Source organism: Equus caballus, chromosome 3, assembly GCF_041296265.1.
Source record: "Equus caballus isolate H_3958 breed thoroughbred chromosome 3, TB-T2T, whole genome shotgun sequence".
Lineage (NCBI taxonomy): Eukaryota > Metazoa > Chordata > Mammalia > Perissodactyla > Equidae > Equus > Equus caballus.
Window position 1 is genome coordinate 117,465,133 of NC_091686.1, and position 20,449 is coordinate 117,485,581.

Genomic DNA, 20,449 nt, shown 5'->3' on the forward strand with positions numbered 1-20,449 from the left:
TTAGATTTTTAAACGGAACCAGGACATTCAAAATGTTTAGGAAAAACTACTGTTCTTGTGGTAGGCATGTGCCATGGGTTGAATTGTGTCCACCCCAAACTCATAGTTTGAAGCCATAATCCCCCAGTGTGATGGTTTTTGAAGGTGGGGCCTTTGTGAGGTGATTAGGTTCAGGCGAGGTTGTGCAGGTGGGACCCTCGTGATGGGATTAGTGCCTTTATAAGAAGATACACTAGCGAGCTTACCTCTCTTTCTCTGCCATGGTCATGTGAGGTCACAGTGAGAAGACAGCTGTCTATGAACAAGGAAGAAGAGCCCACTGGAGAACCAAATTGGCCAGGACCTTGATCTTGGACTTTTCTGCCTCCGGAACTGTGAGAAAATAAATTTCTGTTGTTGAAACCCCCCAGTCTGTGGTATTTCGTTATCACAGCCCGAGCTGACTAATACGGTGCAAAACATTGAATTCATGAGACGTACATTCTAAGCCAATTTCTCTCACTGAATATATCTATAACCTTGAATATAAAAACATTGTTTCCTGTGTAAGGTGGAAACAAAGTATCGCTTTGAAGGTCTAAATTCTCCTTATATTTTCGGTATTATTTTGTAATTGAATGGCATAAATAAACTGGTTTTACTTTTCCCTTTTACCTTATACGTGAAGAAGCTGGAGGTCCCCCTAGCTGACTAATGAAGCGCGTGGCTGCAGAGCGGCAAATGCCCACCCCACCAGGCTGGGTGCTGCTTAAAAGCAGAGAGCTGAGAGTTCATGATCCACAGCACGTCACACTGACGGAACATGTGAGCACATCCTCTGATTTTTGGTTAATGGGAAAAAACATGGAGCAATCAAATTATGCTTGTTTGAAATAAGGACAAACTATCATTTGTAATTGACTGGATTTTCTACTTAGGTAAATCACCCGAGGAAAAAAAAAAGTCATTGTAATTGCTGAATTCCAAGTGAAGAATCTGACCCTGAAGAGAAGCTCAGGAAATCACACGAGATGAGGTGAGCAAGCAGAGGCTGCATTGAAAACCTAGACTTTTATACTGTAAAACCCCTCACTTTTCAGCTTGGCAAAGTGTTTTTCATTTGGCGTGAATTTGAAATGTATTTTTTAAAATATAATTTAATTCTAAATTATGTTCGTTTCATAAGATGAATTGAGTTCACGTTTGTTTATCTCCTAAAATAATTCACATATTAGTTCCTCCTTGTAAGTCTTAAATAACTCACAGAGCATAAGATAGAAATAATTTCTAATAACTGTTTTAAATTCCTTCCTTTGTTATTGTTCTATTCATGTTTCCATTTACTTCAGTCACTTTCAGTGATATGTATATTGTGAAAATTTCATTCCTAAACATTTATTGAATGCCCCCTGTGTGCTGGAACAATGTGTCGTTTCCATTTTGTTTTGTGTGTTACCGTAGGTACAATGACAGGGGCTGACTACAGAGTTTCTACCTTCAAAGACAGTATCAGAGAAGATGAGCAAACACACTGGCAATTACAATACAATGTACTAAGTTCACTGCTATGATTTTAGGAGACCTGAGTAATATTATTTTCTTATAAGATTAAATCGTGTGTTTCTGCATTACTCTTCGAATCTCTAATTTGTGCATGATTTTTTTTCTTTTACTTTCTTGGTTAAATTTGCCAGATACTTATCTTTTCACCTGAAGATTCAGCTCTTGAAGTTCTTTCGCAATTCTATGAGTTTTCAACTATTTAAATAATCTGTTTACTTTTTTCTCTTTTTTTCCTCTCTGCCACTTAACTTAGGGTTTTGGTTGTTATTATCTTGTTTTTTTAATAATGCCTTCCCTCAATTATTTTCAGACCATGTGTTTATTTATTTATTTATTTATTGGGGGAAGACTGGCCCTGACCTAACATCTGTGCCCATCTTCCTCCATTTTATAACTGGGGTGCTGCGACAGCACGGCTTGATGAGCAGTGCGTAAGCCCATGCCCAGGATCCGAACCTGCGAATCCTGGGCCAGTGAAGCAGAGTGTGCCAACTTAACCACTACGCCACTGGGCAGCCCCTCAATGTGTTTTATTTGTACAGATCACTAGCCAGTGCAGATTGAAGACAGATTCTAAAACAAAGAATAATTCATCTTTTGGCCCCCGGGCAAATGATATTGGAGAAGACACAGCAGGAGACGGTGCTTCTGCTTGTGGCTGACCATCTGCTTCTCCCTCACATCCTTTCAGGTAGCATTCTTACAATGGACATTTGGGTCCTGAAGAATTCTGGTTAGGTTCTGGAAAGTAGAGATTTGGGCATCGACCACTTGGGTTGGGTTCTGATTCTGACCCTGTCATTCAAGAGAGGAATGCCTTTGCCTAATTGCCTAAACTCCCTCAGTTTTACTTTCTTCTTTGGTGAAAATTCAGGTTCCTAAAACCAAAGGCAGAATGACACAATGTATATGGAAGGGGTAAAAACTTTGTCCACAAACTCAGACATACAGACTCTGCTTTCTTTACATCAAATTAAATACCACTCCTCACTCTAGCTTGGTGGGAAATTTAATCTCTGTCACTATTGGGCCTCACCATCTGCCAGGTGTGTTCTAGAAGTCTGGAGGTATAATTGGCACTTAGAAAAAGGAGCCATGGCTTCTGACCTTCAGGCTCTCCTGGTGACTATGACATCTCATTGTCTCCACTCACTATGGCTCCTGGGAGTCTGATGGCTTTGCTGGAAATCCAGGTTCCTGCCAATGTTTAGCTGATAGACATGTTCACTCTCGTCTGATGGGGTCTGCTGCAGACAGGGCTGACCTAATGGAGGGACACAGAGATCCCCACCTCCAGGGTGCTATCTCCTTTCCAGGCTCACACAATCCCTACTCTTCCTTCTTTCTCTTCCGGCTTCCCCTCCTCTCGCCTGAAGCTCCACCCTTCTTCCCCTTCTCCCCCACAGAGACCATTTTCAGTGAGCTTAGACCTTTACAGAGAACAAAAAATGACATTAATTTCTGGGCATTTCTGTTTTTATAGGGGAAAAAGCTGCTTGGGGCAAGGAGTTGCTGATGGCTTGTCTACAATTTGAATTGGAGGTCAGTGGAAGCGTAGGAAGAAAGAACATCAATGAAAATATTTTAATCATTTACCTTGGCACACATATAAGGTGCTGGCCACTCAAAATATATGAGTATCTCTTTCTTCTTTAAAAATAAGAATGCTCAGTGATTCTTTGATGGATACAGTTCAGTTTGCGATGACGAAATGTTCAGATGGATAGTGCTGATGGTTACACAGCAACGTAAACATACTTAATGCCACTGAACACTTAAAAATGGTTAAAATAGCAAATTTTACATTTTGTATATTTTACTGCCATAAAAAAATTCAGTGATTCCTTAATCATAAACAATAAAAAATAGTTCCTCAGACGATCAAAGTCCTTGAAAATCTATCCCAACTCCCCCTTCCAAACATCTGTCCTTGATGGCCCTTGTATTTTCCAGTGTCTGCTGTGATGATGTTATGTAAGAAACAACCTCAACATTTCAGGACTTAAAACAACTAACATTTACTTCTCACTCATATTAGGTGCTAGGGTTCTGCTCTAAGCTATGAGGTAGTCAGGAAGGCCTGATATGTCTTCTCATTCCAGGACTTAAAAGGAGAAAGTTATATCTTGAACGTGACATTCTCAAGGTGGAGGGCAGGAGTACAAGAGAACTGATGGAACTGGAGGAAACTCCCAGTGACTCTATGAGTTTCTACTTGGAAATCATACAACAATACTTCCTCCAGTCCCACTGGCCGAAGCATTGGGCACGCGCCCAAGCTCACCTGTCAAGGGAGAGAATCCTGGTTGGCCTACAACTTATATTTTAAGGAGAAAAAAATAAAGAGAAAAGAAACTGTAGTGGATACAGAATACACATCTTTACAGTGGAATATTGTTTAGTCAATAAGAATAATGCTTTACAATTATTTAATAACGTGCAAAACATTTCTGTTATATCTCTGGGTAAAAAACTGCAGAGAGCAAACCAGTAGATACTACATGTTAAAAGCAATTATCTCTTGGTTGTGGAATTAGGCTTAATTCTTACTTTTAGATGGTATCTTACCACAGGAGTTATTTATTTAGAGCAATGCAGCCTCCAGAGTAATGAAGTGAGAGAAAATAAAACTCTAACGGGATAAATACTTTCCAGCCACATAATGTAACTATTCAGCCACTGAAAATAGTGCTGTAAAACTATTCAAAGACATGACAATATGTTTGCAATCTATTTGGGGGTGATAAAAAGGCAGGTTACAAAATCAAATACACTCTGATTAAAAGTAGTTGACTCTGACAGTAGGATTAGGGCTGATTTTTATTTTCCTGTGTGCACTTTTATTTATTTTTCACATTTTGTATTATTAAGGGTTTTTCTTTTTTCAGAAGTAATACAAAGTATTACTTTAAAGAATGCGAAGGATTCAAAAGTCAGATGCTGTCTGAACTATCTTAGTGCACATAATGGCCTGTCTGCAATTCCTTCTTTAATGACTGAACTTGTGTAGCTAAAATCACTATTTTATGTTATCATTTTTAATGTCACCTTATCATTGTCAAAAGGAATGCTGTTCATTAACTTTAACACTCTAAGATCTGGGAAAAAATAATTGGAGCATTTCACATGATTCAAATTTTGGCCACTGGCACAAAAACAGCATCCCGAGCGCAGACCCACACCCCTCGCAGAGGAGGATGGACTGAGATGGAGACAGCTTGTTCCAACTTGTCACGTGTAAGGCAGCAAATTCCCAGGTGGTCACACTGGCTTGCAAACCCTCCCTGTCAGCAGGTCCTGCAGTCGGACAGATGAAGCTCGGTGCAAACAGCTCAGCCAGAGAGCTTCTCTGCATGACATGTGAAACATCTGTCCCAATGCAGCTGAGCCCCTCCTTGATTGCATCTTGCAAATTCCAGAGCCAGCAGTAGGAGAGCCGGCCCTGTCTATGTTTGCAGGGCTTTCGTTTTCACATTCCGGGGATTCTCAGGGCACGGTGATCTTAGTTATTGGCTAGTTTGTGGCTCTTGCAAATCTCTATGTGCTGCTGCCTCTGACCAGCAGGGAGAAGTCGTGTGATTGGGTCCTCATGCAAGCCGGGGCTGGCAGTGAGGCACTCGCAATTCTTCCCATTGAAGAGAGCCCCTTAGGAGCCAGGGAACGTCTGCTCTTCAGTGTTGGGGACTCAAAAATAGCATCCACTTATCTAACTTGAGCTCTGAACCAATGGAGAGATAAGCAAGACTTAAGGCAGGTGGGAGAACAAGATGTTGCCTTTATTACAAGTGAAGATCTTGGGGAAGGCAGCTTATATCTGAATCCCAGAATTAGCTAGACTCACCCAGCAGTCACAGGTCATTCTGGGCCAGAACAGCTTCTCCTTGAGCAGGGCAGAAGCTGCTGCCACCTGGAAGAGCACTGAGGAACGCAGGCTCCCTGCAGGGACTCACCCCAAGAGGGAGAGGGGAGGGTGGGGTGGAGACCCACGGGCTGCCCCGGGAGGACCAAGCCCTAGCTGCTAGGTTTCTTCAATGAAGATAACCAGGCATTCTGAAGGCAGCTGCTGAGGAGGGAAGAACAAGGACTGTGCTGGGCTGGACGCGCCCTGCTTCTTCTAAACTCTAAGCTTTCAAACTCCACAGTGGAATTAGGTCATTCCTCCTCACCAGCAGAAGAGAGAGTCCGAGGAGGCAGAGAGCAGCCAAAGAGTTAGATTCGTGGTACTTCCTGCATGTGGACTAGAACTTCTGGAGCAGAAAGGAAGTATTCTCATACTCCAACACGAAGGATGGCCCAGATATCTTCCCAAATGAAAACACAGACATGGGAGTCAGGAAGCCACACACACTCTGGGCCTCAGCTTCCTCATGCATTGTTTGTTCCCACATTTATGGAGTATTTCTCTTGGGTCGGGCACTGCATTAAACAGAACTGGGGTTAAAAGATAGATATAGTGTGGTCCTTTACCTTGAAGCACTGGAGAGGGGCTGGCCATGTAAACCCTGCGATTTCTAAAATCTCTTTAACCTCCTGCAATTCTAAGTTTTATACAGCACCCATCAGAGTGTGGCACAGCAGCTCTAAGTCAAGGAAAACATGGAGATGATCCTGAAACTTCTTGCTGAAGAGACAAGTTTTCAGCCTGTGGATAGAATCTTCAACCTTAAATACAGAGCTCTCAAATGTTTCCTCTTGAAGGCAGACCAAGGTCAAGGATATGCAGAGAGTTGAGCTGTTTACAAAACTGGCAACCTGAAGCAAGAGGTGAGGTGTGGGCTTTGGGAGGGGGTGGCTCAGGGAACAGGAGCAGAAGCTCTTGTTTCTGAGAAGCACGCTGATCCAGACTCAGGGAACTCTTAGCAGTTGAGTTGCCAAATGAATTGATGTATGATTCATGAGATCAATCATAGCAATACTTTGGAAAAAATCCTTTAAAGGCCTCCCTCTGATCACAAAGTCTAAAATAAAGGTAGCTTGCAAGCATATTTATAGTCTAACCTGCCTCCCTCTCATAACTTCTCCCCTTGAAATCCATGATCCAACTGAACCAAATTTCTTCCCCCTTCCCTGGACAAGTAATGTCTTGTCTTTCTTCTGTGTGTGACAAAACTTACCTCCACCTGAAACCCTTAACACCCCTGCCCTGACCCCAACACTTCTTTCCAGCTGGTTTCCTCCATTCAAGCTTTGCAGATCAGCTTAGATGTCACTCGTTCTGGGAAGCTTCCTTGCAAATAAGCGTGCCTGATGCCCTCCTCTAGGCTCCCTCACATCCTGCCCAGGTCCTCACATGGCCCCTCCCTCCCCTTTTCTTGTATCCTTCTCTAGCTGGTAAGTCCTGTGAGGATGGGGCCATGTCAGCCCTATCTATCCTTATACCCAGAGCATGAACAAAAGAACGAATCAACGCATAGATACTGTTTCACATCTGCATTTAGGTATTTACTTAACCCTTAAAATCAGGCTGGAATTGGGGAGAGCAGAAAGAATATTACCATTGCCATTTCACGAGTGAGCAAACTGAGAATCAGACAGTGGAAGTGGCATTCACAGTTCATTGAGAGGTGGGGCAAGAACTATCTTGTGATCTTCCATGATTTCCAATTATTCATCGTACCTACCTTTTGGGAAAGAAAGAAATTATGTTCAGTTGTCCCATGGTCATCTCACCTGATGTGAAAATACAAAATCACTCATATTCTAACTTCTTCTGCAATAATCGGTTTTAAATGTACTTTGCTCATTTAAACATGAAACAAATTATATATGGGTATTTACATACATATTTATATATAATGTGCATGTGATTTTGAACTTTTCCAATGGAAAGAGTTCTGTCGTTCCTTGAGGAACTAATGTTCCTTGCGATCCTTCTCTCCTGCTGAGATTTCACACTAGCATTCTGCACAGGCTAACACATTTGCCAGATTCACTTTTAAGCGTGTCCTATGGATTTTTTTTAATGCATTGTTTATTGGCAGCATAGATTTAAGTCATTTTCAAGTTTTCAACTTCCTACCACTTGATAATGTAAAAGTAGTGCCCAAAGTCATATTTCAAAATACTGTGTTAGCCCAAACTCCATTGCCCTTATTTGCTAAAAAGAATTGCTAGAGTACACACATTATTTGAGAGATAGTGTGTGCTAAGTACTCTGTCAGATTCTTAAGATACACAATGTAGTTTAGGCTTTAGACTTCCTGGTAAGGATTATTATCATCATTGTACAAAACAAGAAATTGATAATGTGAGAGGATAAAGTTGCCCCAGGTTTTATACACAGTATTTGGCAGAACAAGAATTCAGTTCCAAATTGTCTAACTCCCAAGTCCATGTTTTTCCATTTCTTTTCTGGAATTGATCGTGAAAACTTGATCATGCTTATTCCATGATTCAGAACATCTTCAGTACTTAGATCCACAGGAGGAAGAATAATATGGAAAGAAAATCGTTCAGAGACTGTCAAGAATGGGGTTGAGTTCCCAGATCTGGACTGTCCCAACAGGTGACCTTGAAAGAGTTAACTACTCTTCATGTACAATGAGGCTATTAAATGAGAAATGCTACTAAATCAAGATTGATTTGGGTGGCCACCTGGGTTCTAAACCATTCAACCTCAGATAACTCACTTCACCTTTCTTGGTTTCCATGTCCATATCTACAAAAACAGGAGCATGGAAGCCAGTGACCTCCAAACCATCTTACTGCTACAAAAGTCCATCAGTTCTAGCCCACATCAACATACTTTATTGTTATTATTATTAACTTGTTTCTTACCGTTGAGTTTAAGTTTTGATTTTCCTTCATAAATCTCTTCCATGCATCTTCCAGTCTTCCAATTAATGAAGCATTTGGCCTTTTCACACTCTTTAAAACAAACATAAGCATGTGCTAAGCTTGTTTACAGGTACTCAATCTGTTTTGTTGCACCACACTTTTGAAAAATGTACTCATCTTAAACTCTTGTCTGTTTCTGAGCACAGACATATACAGATGTGTCTTTCCCAAGCAACAGGAGGTGTTGTTCATGGCCAGCCTTTTCTGTAGCTGTCACCACAATGGCCTGTAAGAAACAGATGGGTTTATAAAGCATACAGAATTGAACGCTTTGTTTTCACTTTTTCAGTTAAAGGGGAAAAGCATCATTTAGGTTGTCCTGGTGAGCTGTAGATCTTTTCCCAGTCAGTTTTCTGGTTGTTAACAAGTATTGATGTCGGAGAGAGGAAGAGAGAGAGAAACGACCAAGAAGAGGTTGATAGCCAAGTAGAAACATTTCCACCAAGTACTTGTGCTTTAGAGGGATCATAAAGTTTTAGCATCTGGGCTCAACATTTTAAGACTGGAAACTACTTTTTCCCAGATGATCAAACTCAAGAAGACTGGTATTTTCTAATAAGACACAGAGGATACTGGTAAAAATAGCTACTTTGTTTTCATACTTATTGACACCCAGAAGAGATGGATTCTAGTAGGCGGTGGGTATACAATGGTTAACAAAATGTAGTCTTTAAACTCAAGAAGTTTATAGGCTCATGAGAGGCGCAGGAAAGTGAATAGAAATAGGTAATGCAATGTGATGCATGACAAATGCCTAGAAACAAGCTAGAAAGAGCTAGAATAATGGCTCGTTATTGCTAGGCCCGTAGGGTACAAATTTAAAGAACAAAATGATGTTGGAGAAGTTGAAAATTCTTATAAAACGTGGTCAAGATTTTGAAGAAGTCAACACAGTCAGATCTTCATTTTGGAAAGATCTTTCTGATTACAGCCTGGAAACCAGCAAAGATGGACACAAGAGGAAGAGAGAGCAGTCCAGATGTTATAAAGGTGGCCTGGGGAGCAATGATTCCAGCAGCTAGGATGGGAAGAAATAAACAGGTAATTACAAGGTAGAATTAATGAGAAAACTGTGTATGTCCTTATCTGTAGAGCTTGAGAGCAAGGGAAGTATCAGAAACTAACCAAGTTTGGGGCCAGAAAAGATGAAAGGAAATTTTTGGCAATTCAGTAAAATAAACAATACAAAGGAGGAGCTGGTCCTTTGGGGATTCCCTTCCAAGTTACTAGCCCTTCCATGTTTATCAATCAATCATTCATTTCCACATCCATAATTATTATGGATAATAATAACACATCCATAATTATTTTTTGAGAACTAATTACCTTTGAGGAAACAGCAGAGAAAAAAGTCCTTCCTTTATAGAGCTTGCATTCTGGTGGTGAAGGCATATAAAAAGAACAAATAAAAATAAAATATGATATTATGAAGTTTTAGATGTTGTGAAGAAAAATTAAGCTTCACAGGCGGGAAGAACGATGGGATTGGGAGTACCTTAGCTAGAGCAACCTTTGAGGGGTTGGCATTGAGCAGAACTCTGCTTCTCCTGAAATCAAAGCCCCTGGGCAGCTGGGTTGGTGAGCACAGTGAAGCCATAGGAAAAGGGGTGAGGAACAATGGTATGTTCTGGCCATGAAGTACCTGGTTGGATAAACCATCTTTACCCTCAACCAGGGAAGTCCTTCCCTCATGACAAAAATTCTCACCTCCTCTACATCCAGAGCTTCCTTTTTATTGACTGTGCTGGCTACACAGGGAAAAGGGTTTATTCATAAGGTTTTATTCACACTTTGGCCAGCGTTCCATGAAGATCACCCCTCATGCCTCCCACACACTGAACAATGACAGTCTCATGTATTGAGACCTTACTCCATGGCAGGCTTGGGTAAGTCTTCACATCTGCTAGCTCTTTACTTCTTCACACCTATCCAGGGAGGTTGATTTGGAGCAAGATACTTAAGTTCTCAAAGTTGCAAGTTTTTTCTTTGATGCAAGAATGAAGATAGCAAACAATTAGTATGTGAACAAGCAAGGAACTGAAGTTAGATGTGTCCGATTCCAAAGCCTGTGCTGGTCAATGTGAGAACCAATATTGCAGGCTGGAGGGTACAAATAATTAAGTTTCAGTCCCTCTAGAAATTTCACTTCTCCATAGAATGAGCCCTTTTCTCTCTGGGGATGTCAGATGAACACTGAGATTCAGCCCCAACATCACCTCTAGAAGCCTACAGAATAAAATTCTCTCATCCACATCCTTAAACATCATGTGCCTCTGTATAATAGCAGCCATTTGGGGAGGCAATATACAGGATCCTCTTCACCTCTGTGTCCCCGGCTCCTCTGGCAACGTGGCTGGCAATGATGGGCTCCATGAGTTGGCTGAATGAATGAATGAGTTGTATCTAAGTTTGGCCTTCCTGAGATCACCCAACACTCTCCCTGTGGACTTGCCCATTTCTCTCCTCTTAGTAAATCTTTGAAGGACTTCTGTGCCTGGTTAACCTCCTTCTCTGTTATCAGAGTGGAGATTCACATGAGTTTTCCCACTCAGAGCATGACTTTGTTTCTAAACTCAGGAAACACCAACATCCACCTGATGTAGTGCTATCAAGAATCTTATTGTCCCTCCAATCTGAAATGTATAGAAACTAAAATTAATGTGTATATCTATCTGTGTGCCAGAGGCTCTTACAGCGCGTGTTTTATTCTTTCTTCTTTTATTTTTTCGTCTTTGAGTACACATGTTTGAGGCTTGATCTAGCCCTTTATGTTAAAAAATACACCAGCTTTTATCCTGTGTTGTTTTTCTGATTGAAAAACCTGTATTTGAAGATCAAGCCTCATCCTCTGCTCCAAAGAACAAACACGACTTTTTGTGTTGTTGTTGGCTTTGGCGTCTGGGCCTTTTTTTCATCTCATGAGAAATCTCCAGTTTTATTTCCTCTCTTCAATGGGTGAGTTGAGAGATTCGTATAAAAGGTCCCCATGGGGACCTGGAGGAGGCCAACCTTCACAAAGAGATTCAGAACTCTGTGTTTAAAAGGGGAAGGACAGGAAGGCAAGCTCACATTCTCCCAGTCCTGGTTTGTATGCTGGACATTGTGCTAAGTTAAACATTATCTGATGCATCCACCCCACAACCCTACAAGGTAAGCATTTATACTCCGAGTTTGCCCCTGCAGTAACTGAGGCTGAGCAGGTTAGGTAAGAAATCTAAGTCTACACATAGAGCAGGTGAGTGGAGTGGGCTTCGTATCAGGCACCCCTTAGGCACCACCTCTCATCATCTCTTATTTCTGCCACTGCCTCAGTAACCAATTCTGCACCAACATAGACTAGCTTCAAGGTGGCACAGATTGGTGTTAACTCCATTGGTCCTAGACCTGCACATTTCCCCTCCAGCCTAGGTTTCTCTGTGGTCTTGGGGCACCCTGCCTGTGCAACCTGGATATGAGGCTGTGGCTAACTTTTGATCAAGGAGCATGAAACCAGTACATAAATGGTTTTTCCTTCTGTTTCTCGAGGTGGACGGTCCTAAGGTTCATTTCCTGTGCCTTCTTGGATTGTAGTACAAGATTGGGCAACTGGTCACTATGGCAGTAACCAACTCCGCGAGCATCCTTGCGTTTTATTCCTTTTTATTGACTGTGCTGGCTACACAGGGAAAAGGGTTTATTCATAAGGTTTTATTCACACTTTGGCCAGCGTTCCATGAAGATCACCCCTCCGTCCTTCCCTGCTTCACTCTCCCATACCTCTTGCCTGTTCCCTGGGACCATATGCCACAACAAAGCCCTTATACTTAATCTTTTGTCTCAGGCTCAGATTTTTAAGATATCTAGGCTGAATCAGAATTCCAACCCAAGCTCAGAATCCATGTTCTTTCCAATATTCTAGTGGTCCCCAAGCTTGGTTCTTCTTTAGATCTCTGGAGAGATTTAAATAATTCAGATTCCTGGACCTTCCCCCACGCCTAGTGATGCTCATACTCAGAGGAATGCTAAAAACATGCATTTTCTTCATTTTTTCTGTGTTTTGTTTTGTTTTATGTCCTCCAGAGATGATTCTATACGGAGCCAAGCTTCCTCATCCAGACTGTGACTGGTTTCCTCAAAGTCAAAGACTGGATCTCTTACTCTTTGTTGTCCTGCCAATCCTAGTGCACTCTGGGATCATAGCAGACACCCACAAAACAATGTTTGCTGTCTGAAATTAACTTGAGTGATGTCTTCATGTAAGAATCTGAAGTCTTACTTCTATTAGAGAACAGCTTATTTGAAAAAGTCAGACACTCCACCCTCCAAAGTCATGGACCCTGTATTTGAAGCACTTACCAGAATGCTAATTATTATTTGAGACTTAATTCTCTCCTCAAAGCTAGGGGATCCATGAGAAGAGACCCAGAGGTGGGGAGGACAAGACATCAAATATCAGTTGCCTTTTAGTAGCATAAAGCATCATGGTGTATCTCAAAGAGCGTGAGCTTGGGAATTAAAGACTTACATTTGAATTTCCAGTCTACCATGTATCAAACGTCTCTGATTTTCAGTTTTCTTAGCTATCAAATGAAGATTGAAATATTTTATCAAGTTATTATAAGAATGACATGAGATAACATATTCAAAGGTCCTTTGTAAACTGATCTGTGTATGTAAGGATTAGGCAAAGATGAAAGCCTGTGAAACGGGTATCCCATCTAGCCAGCCAAGTAATTTTGCTCTTCCAGAAAATCCTGGAAAGTTCAACTGACATTTTTCTAGCATTACATTGCTTAATCTGGGGCAGAAGCAGCCATTGTGTTTCTACCATTTCCTTTGCAACTTTGAAAGTAAGACTATCATAGGTTCCCATCTGATTACTGTGCTATTCCATACGGTGAAATGATTAGAAATCTGTACTTGGAACTCATGTGGACCATTTGGTGATTATCTTCAGAAACATACTTAAAAAATGGTCTCTGCGAGTTTTCCTTAGAATGATTGCAATTTTATTGAAAGCAGCATGATTTGGGAAATGAAAATTAAGTATTTGGGAATCTAGGCAGTGCAATGATTTGTATTTTAGGAAACGGCATGTCTACAATCTGTAGTGTATATTTCCATGGACAAAATTGTCCATCTATCATCCATAGTAGGCAATTCAACTTTAAGTCAATATTCAGGTTGTTTTTCTTCCCTGCTTTAATACACAAATGCTAACTACTTAATCATTTTGATTCAGAAAAATACTTGTGGATTTCTTTGGTCAATAAAAACATAAAATTTAAACGAAGCAGTTTGATTTAATATAATTTTATTCAATAAGCATTTACTGAACAACTTTCACATGCAAAGATGTGAAACATAATAGCTGGGACAATCACTATATATGCACTATATTTGCACCATAACCTCACATACAAATTACAGTTTAAAATCTTCTAGTTGCCTGCAAACACATCACCTAATTTAACCTTGACAACTGCCTTGAGAGTTAAATAATCTAAATATTATGTACATTATGGAGAGAGAAAAATTGATGCGGAGGGAAGGGCAAATTAAAATTGATGGATCAAGTATGTTATCTCAAATGCTGTACTAGGCGTTTAGAAGTGTTTAATTCTCCCAACAAACCTACAATATAGTCATTTTTACTATTCCCATTTTGTTGAAGAGAAAATTGAGTCTCAGCGAGATGAAAAGGATTTGTTCAAGGTCACACAACTAGAATAACCCCAGATGTCTGACCCCAATTGTAGGTGACTTTTTATGCCATTGGAGCCATTAAAATTGAAACAGGAGAGCATCAAAATTGAACGCATCCAAACGTTACTCAGAAGCTGAGCTGCTTCAGAAACAAGGGTAGTTTCCTTGTTTCCCGACACGCATCCCTCCTGCAGTGGAGATGTGATTGGCAGTTTCTCATTGCGTTATTTGGCATATTAAAGCCTGCTCATTTACATCACTGGAATCTGGCAGGGCTTCATTCATCACTCAACATTAATTCGGTCCTTTCTCTAAACAGCACAGAATCATTTTTAATATGAAAATATTGTATAATTCATAGCAATTGGAAAGAGGTGTCATCCTTCGCAGAATAATTTGCCTCTGCCTACTCTGTAAGGGCAGAGAGATGATGTCAAGGTCAAAAGACCTCTTGTCCAATGTCCATGGCCAAGCTGCTTAACCTCTTGGAGCACTAGTTTCCTCCATGGCACAATGGAGACACAGGACATTAAGCTGATGCCATAGGAAAATTTCTTTGCCTCTCAGAGCTACAATTCCAACTCTGCAAAATGTATTTGGGGACAGTGATTGAACCAGATCATCCTGAAATCCTACCCCAAGATAAAGTGGAAAGAGGGCTGATAGAAAAAGTGGAGGGGGTTGATAAAAGGAGATGGGGACACTCAAAAATTCACGCCAGCTCACTTAATAATTTGACGTGACAATTCTCCTTCATACCCAGCTGTCGTTGGTAAGCCCGGGATCCAGGAACGGCATGGAAGCCTGAGTGGCGGGAACATGTGAGGTCCCATCTCAACAATGATGCTGTATTAGTTTTCTGGGCCTACCATAACAAAGTTCCACAGACTGAGTGGTTTAAACAACAGAAATTTATTTCCTCACAATTTTGGAAGCTGAAATTCTGAGATCAAGGTGTCTGCAGGGTTGATTTCTTCTGAGGTTCCTCTCTTTGACTTATAGATGATCATCTTCTCCCTGTGTTGTCACATGATCTTCCTTCTACCCCTCTGTATGCAAATTTCATCCAAATTAGGGCCCACTCTAATGACTTCATTTTATCTTAATTACCTCTTCAATGATGCTATCTCCAAATACCGTTGCTTTCTGAGGTACTGGGGTTAGGACTTCGATATATGAATTTTCAGGGGGACACAATTCAGCCCATAACAGGTATTTTGCAGTGTGATCTCAGAGGATTAACTTTCTGAGTCTACACTTCTTCATCTGTAAAATGGCAATAATGATACTCAGATTAAAAGTGTATCGCGAAGACAAGAAATGATGCATTTCAAGTACCTATGTAGTGACTTCTTCCTGTTACTCAGGGTAGGCTCACCAATGGAACAATGCTCAGGCTCAGTGGCTTAACATATGAAAAGTTACTTTTTACGCATTTTCCAGGTCAGGGGGCTCTCCTTCAATTCCTTCAGTGACTCTGGAATTCAGCCCCTTTCCACGTCTTGTGACGTCTGCCATCAAGCAGTAGCCTCAAGCATGGGAATGTACGGCCTGAGCATCCTCAGGGCAGCTCACCTTCCATTGGCCCAAATGGGTTAGGAGACCCACCTTGGGGCAAGGGGACCAAAAAGGAATTTCCTGGCTGAGACACCTCTTTCCAGCAACAATTCTGCATTGTGGAATGGAGAACAGACAACTGTGGCAGATAGTTATCTGCATCAGTCCAGACCCGCAATGTGCGGAGCTGTTACTAAAGGAACAATTTAAAAAGGGATGGGTGCTAGGGAAGGAATGGTCACTCCTAGGCTTGAAGGGGCCAGAAGACGGAGTGGATCCAGGATCCAGTGGGAGGGGCAGCCATGTGGAGGGCCTGCCTGACAGGAATAGTAGTCTTCAGTCAAGAGACTTGGTTAAGGTGACCACACAGGGGTGTAGCCGAGTGAAAAATATCCTACCTGGTCTTGACTCTCTCCATCCTGACTCTCTCGCTTCCTATTGACTGGGCCACCCAGAAGCTGGAAGGCAAGAGGGCTCATGGATGTGGTGCACGCAGGGTGGCCTCAGGGCCCTGGGCAGATGGATAAGTATGGAGGAAGAAAACAGGAGAAATACAGCACAGCACAAATACTGTATTCTTAAATAGGAAATAAAATTAGACTGGAGGTCTTGGGAGGGCACCTGATGCAGCGCCGTTACTACTTTTTACTCCCAATACTCTCCTTTCTAGAAGGGACAGGAGAAAAACAGGTGAGCAGAAGTGTTGCGGAACAGTAGCCCACCAGCCACAGAACTGGCACCAAATATCTGTTCACTGATGCTTGTATTAAGGGACTCAAGGAGGTGAGGAACTTCCCCAAGACTCACAAAACACTGCAAGGCAAGCATTACTACCTTCACTTTAAAGGAGCTCAAACTCTTGGCTCCGGCTCTCCTTCAGGACCCACCTGGTGCCACCAGGTGTCCAGCATCGAAAGTATTTCCCAAGCAATCAGAACTTTCAACCCTACATGAGAGCAAGGAAAGGAAATCTTGCAAATCTGCAGAACCCCCCAAAGATCCCCAACATCTGTAGCCAAAAGGGTTCAACTAAATTTATAATAGTATAGATTGCACACTTTCAGAAAGAATGTATTAGGCATGCACTTCAAACATTTCTTACTTAAATCTCTCTTTACCTCACAAACATTTTTTTTTCAAATAAGGAGGCAGAGGATGTGAGAAGTTAGATCATCCTTTCTAAGCTTTATGAACTTATTAGTGACAGAGCCAGGGTCCTGATGCAAGAAACTTGCTTTATTCTCTACACTTCCAACCCAACACACACGCCTCTATCACATGCTTTTCTAACACACAGTCTTACACATACTCACATACTCTCACACCTATACACATGCTCTCTACCAGACACACACACACATGTCCTCCATCACCCACTCTCACACACTCATACTCTCTCACACCCACAAACTCACACACAGTGCCCTCCAGCTGTCCAAGAGTTATAATCCCTTTCTGATTCCTACCAATGTCACTGCCACCTAATAGAGTAGTTTCTACCACAATTTCTGGTATTTATGGAGGAGATTATGCATGTAATCTCCTTTCTTTCATCTCCTCTGTGTACACATCTATAGCTGAGCCCTCTCAAATACACACGCACTCACACATATGTGCACACACACACACTTTTTCAAAGTGGCACACACACAGGCTATCAGCCTCCTCTCACTCCAGGGTGAGAAGTAGGAAGATGGGTCACTCACAAAGAGGGCTTTCTTACTCTCTCTCTCTCTCGCTCGCTCGCTCGCTCTCTCTACCTTTCTCATGCCCTCCTAATCTCACCAGATGGAATCAAGGAGAAGATAAAAGGAGATTTAGGTAAAGAAGGGAAAACACAAAATTAGCAGCTGCCATTTTCTGAGAACGCTACATTTCATGTAGAATGTTCACGTGCGTCTGAGATCATCTCAGTTGGGCTACTCTGAGACATGTGATGTCACTGTATCCGTCCTAAATATGAGGAACTGACAGGTCAGAAAACTTCAATGACTTATTTAAGGTCCCATAACAGGAACACGCTGTGGATCTCCAGATTGAACTGAGTTTCTGCTCTCTAATTCAGCTGCTCTTTCCAAACACGCTAACAGCGCTGTCATATGAATCAGCCCCCAACGAGAAAGGAATGAAGGAGTTCAGCTATTGAAAAGGCACATATAGGGACCACAACTAAAAATCTGCTTTCTTCAAATCCAAATTGTCATTTTTTTTGAATGAGGAATTGGCCTAAATATATATATATATATATATATATGGACACTTTTGCTACTATTGCAGGGAAAAGAAATTATAATAATTAGAGTGTCATGGCTCAAATTTGACAGGAAGGGTGACAAGAAGTACTTTTAGCTACAAATGAAGAGCACATGTAATTAGAAGTCAAATAAGATTCATAAAGGTGACACAAACCCCAGCTGTGGAAAAGGCTCTGCCATTAAAAAAAGCAATTAGAAAATGAGGAAGTGTGCTCATAAGGCAAATATTTATTTTTAGGAGATCCTGGAATTGGTACACTTCAAAATCAAGAGGCTCTGCTGTTGATGATGAAATAAAACCATAGACAAACACATCCAGGGAGGCTGCAGAGTTCTCCCAATGGTTTCTAAAATCTGGATATAGTGGGATACGAATGGGCTCAAACACAAAGAAAAACCTAATAATAGTGATGATGATATCAATTATAATATCTACATACTTCTTTGCAATACACAAAGCACCTTCAAAGAAGAAGCTAGACCCAGCTCCACCTTTGATCTCCTTCCTGCCTGCCTGCCTCCCCGACTCCCCCTTCCTCACTGGTCAATAAATATTTGTTTGTTCTTTATGCCAAGCACTCTTGATGAACAAGACAGATGATGTCCTTATCGTCACAAAGCTAACATTCTAATGTGGGGAAGTGGGCTGTATATAGACAAGTAAATAAACAAGACATTTCTTCAGATTATGATAAGGAAAGAAATAATCAGGTGAAATGATAGGAAAGGCCTGCTCTGAGGGGGTCACATTTAAGCTCAGAGAGCCAGTTGTAGGAAGATCATGGGTGTATCAGTTCACAGGGCTGCTGTAACAAAGTACCACAAACCAGGGGGCTCAAACAACAGACATTTATGGTCTCACAGTTGTGGAGACTAGAAGTCAGAGTCAAGGTGTTGGCAGGTGTTTGTTAGGGACTGAATGTTTGTGTCCCCAAAATTCATGCGTTGAAATCCTAACCCGCAATGCAATGGTGTTAGGAGGTGAGGCCTTTGGGAAGTAATTAGGTCATGAGGGTGGAGCCCCCGTGAATAGGATGTGTGGTTATAAAATCCAGAGTGTTCTCTCCCTCTTTTCCACCATGTGAGGACACAGAGAGGAGTCAGCAACCTGGAAGAGGAACTCACCAGACCCCAGTCATGCTGGCACCCTGATCTTGGACTTTCAGAACTGTGAGAAATAAATCTCTGCTTTTCATAAGCCACGCTGTCTATAGTACTTTATTACAGCAGCCTGAACTGACCAAGACAGCAGGGTTGGTTCCTCCCGAGAGCTGTGTGGGAGAATCTGGGAGCCTCAAGTGTTCCTTGGATTGTAGATGGCCTACTTCTCACTGTGCCTTCACATCCTCCTCTCTCTGTGCATGTCTCTTTGTTCAAATGTCCCCTTCATGTAAGGGGACACCATAATGGTTTCATCTTAACTTGATTATCTGCAAAAACCTTATCTCCAAATAAGGTTCCATTCACAGGTACTGGGGGTGAGGACTCCAATATCTTTTGGTAGGAGATAATTTAGCCCTAACAATGGATAATACTCATTGTTGAAGTAGAAGGAAGGCCAGATGCAAAAGTCCTCAGGCAAGTGCTAAGTCCCTGTTTACAGACGTGTAGCTCTTTCAAACAACAATTCATACAATATTCATTCAAGTGTATATGTGCCTTGTACGCAGGACTAAAAATGCTAAGGAAGAGGTTCAGGCTTGAATTCAGAGAACCTGCATCAAGACCACTTACTCTATGACTATGGACAAGTCTCTTTGCCACTTTGAAAACTTCCCCTCACTTTCCAAGAAATAAAATTAACAACATCTCCTTAACAGTGATTGAAAGTATTAGTGCAAATGAAAGTGCTTGTTAAACAATTCAATGCTATAACATGCTAAAAGAATACTATTTTTAAAAACCTGATATGGATAGAAATTAATTCCAAGCCTATCAAATAACTGGTTCATATTAAATATTGGGGATTAAAGATATAAATTCTAGTACGGAACTCAGCTCTGCTGCCTACAGAGTTATCTCTTCCTTAGGTCTAGAAATGCTTGCCTTCTGAGCACTTGATTTTGTTGTTGTTGTTTATAATTTGGGATCTGAAAGCCCTGTTAGAGAGACAATATGATAGATGATAAGAACTTGGACCTGAAGCCAGAAGGCCAGGGTTTGAATCCTGGTTCTACCACTCACTCAATGGTGGTCCTGGGCAAGTCACTTCACCTCTCTATGTCACAGCATCCTCATCTCAGGTAGCACCAGGAGATAATAGTATTACCTACCTCACAGGGTTGTTAGGTGAATTAACTTGACGTTGTTAGGAACACGGAATAGCGCCTGCAACAAAGCACTAATAATAGCATGATGGGAAAAGAAGAAGAGCAGCTGAAGAGCTGGATGGTGTCATCACCACACAGGTGAAGAAACTGAGACTCAGAGAGGCCCTGTTGTGCTCATGTCACACACTTAGCCATCACAAGAGCTGGATTCAAACCCAGCTCCTGCAGGTCACCAAAATCCACCCTTTCAAAGGCTGTGCTCTCAGCAACACCCAAGCAAGAAGGCCCGGCATTGTCCCATGA

At 41.6% G+C, this 20,449-nt stretch overlaps 1 long non-coding RNA gene across 1 annotated transcript; it reads left to right on the top strand.

Moving 5' to 3' along the window:
- The first annotated feature begins 667 nt into the window (after positions 1-667).
- On the top strand, positions 668-3,916 carry LOC111772723 (uncharacterized). The gene is made up of 5 exons (XR_002806730.2): positions 668-804; positions 918-1,015; positions 2,085-2,233; positions 3,026-3,084; positions 3,645-3,916. It is a non-coding gene; the product is annotated as an uncharacterized lncRNA (long non-coding RNA).
- The last annotated feature ends 16,533 nt before the right edge of the window (positions 3,917-20,449 follow it).